Source organism: Pteropus vampyrus, unplaced genomic scaffold (genome assembly GCF_000151845.1).
Source record: "Pteropus vampyrus isolate Shadow unplaced genomic scaffold, Pvam_2.0 Scaffold232, whole genome shotgun sequence".
Classification (NCBI taxonomy): domain Eukaryota; kingdom Metazoa; phylum Chordata; class Mammalia; order Chiroptera; family Pteropodidae; genus Pteropus; species Pteropus vampyrus.
The window spans coordinates 41243-43213 of record NW_011889013.1 but is presented as its reverse complement, the minus strand read 5'-3'; the positions used below and the strand labels follow the sequence as shown (position 1 = coordinate 43213).

The 1971-nt window shown below is 39.3% G+C and overlaps 1 protein-coding gene across 8 annotated transcripts in view; it reads left to right on the top strand.

The window, feature by feature from the left end:
- Window positions 1-1971, top strand: part of PHF20L1 (PHD finger protein 20 like 1) — a 65298-nt gene that overhangs the window by 61436 nt on the left and 1891 nt on the right. The gene's annotated exons all lie outside the window — the stretch shown is intronic.

Below are 1971 nucleotides of genomic sequence, written 5' to 3'. Positions count from 1 at the left end.
TGCTAGACTTTAAAAACATTCTCGGAGTCAGATGGGATTTTACTGATCCTTGAGGGTGGCGGGGTTTTTTTAATATATCTTTTCCTTTATGACGGTCCATTTCATCCAACTCTTTGTTTTTTCCAATGGTCTTTTGGAGAAGAAGCCAGCTGAAAAGAACACAGTATTTGCCTGCAATGATAAAAAGAGCACTGCAGACCCAGGAGACTCGCATCTTCAGTGGCAGCTCAACCTCCTCACACACATAGAGAACGTGCAGAACGAGGTTGCCAGCAGGATGGACCTAATAGAGAAAGAAGTCGATGGTAATTGCAGAAGGATCTAAAATACCGTTACTGTAGAGTGACAGCGCGTTCATTATTGTGAAGGAGTTATTTAAGGTTTTTTAAATTAGGCAGTGGAAAGTACAGGTGCTCATTATGCTGTTGGAGCTCTGCTGCTCCCTTTACGTGGACTTACGCGACACAGCTGGCATTTGGGACCTTTCGCACTGCAGACAACGTGACTGGATACTATCTTAGATTTTCTTAAGGTGGATATTTATTAAATACTGCCCATCTACCAGGCTCAACATAGAGCACAGATGGGATATTTATTAGTTACACTGAACTATGTTTTCTTTGGAATTCTGCAGAAGGATTTGAGCGTATTTGAAATATGGGGGATAACATTTTGAATCTGTTTTTACTTTGGTCACTATTTGTTAGGTGACATTGACAACACACACAAAAAAACCCTGTAAGGTTAAGTAGGTAAACCTTAAGTTTGCATACAAATTTTCAAATACATATATATTTTTAATATATTTTCAACTTTATCACACAGGAGCCCTGAGGAGTAGACAGGGACGATATTATGCCCATTTTATAGATGAGAAAATAGAGTGACTTAGATTAATTACCCAAACCTAGTGTTTTCCCTGTGTTTTCTGACTCCTTTTTCCTCCTAACCTCATAGATTCCATTCTCCACCCTCTCCTTTTTTTTTCAAATTTGCAAAAACGGTGTGATACCTTTACCCTGGGCTGAGTTAGAGCTTCTACTGCTTTGCCCCCCGCCCAAAAGAGGAACTAGGAACCTTTTTCAGAAGAGTCTTCCATTTGGTCATAAGCTAACTGTAGAGTTAGTTTAATATTTTGAGTAGATCAGTGAAGAAAAAAATGCAACTTGACACTATTTCCTATTTATTTAATAAATGTGGAATGCAAATTAATTGCATTCTGCCTAGACTTCTGATATGCTCGTGTTTTTTTAAAAAGTAATGATTAAATAGTAGAATTGAAAACGACACTGAGAAATTGCCACCTCCTTTTCTTTATTAAAAATGAACTTCTGAATTAAAAAATAAAAATGGTTACGATAGCTAAGTTTCATTTAAAATGGAGACAATGTAAGCCTAAATTAATAAAACTCTTGAGCAGGCACAGGGAACTGTTGTTTCCTATTTCAGAAGAGACTCAAGGGAGACATTCAAAAGGAAGTTAGTTTACATGTATAAAGGAAAACGCGATCTAAAATAACAGCAAGTTAAGGTTACCCAGAAGGACTGGAATTCGTGTGGGATAAGATAGAAAGGATGCTGGACCTCTCGGGAATGGCTTGTGTATATCGGCCTCTCGGGAATGGCTTGTGTATATCGGCCTCTCGGGAATGGCTTGTGTATATCAGCCTTCAACAGAAAGGGAAGTGAACTCTGTCTCCCTCCAACCTTCTGATCATACCATTTTGTTGCCATTTAAATTTGTTTGTTCTCTTCTCTCCTTTAGTTCTGGAAAGCTGGCTTGATTTCACAGGGGAGCTGGAGCCACCTGACCCTCTCACAAGACTGCCCCAACTGAAACGCCACATCAAACAGCTTCTGATTGACATGGGCAAAGTCCAACAGATAGCAACTCTTTGCTCTGTATGACAACAGTGAAAACCCACAAGAAAGAAGGTGGCTCTCTTCAGCCCGATAATTTTCATTATCCAC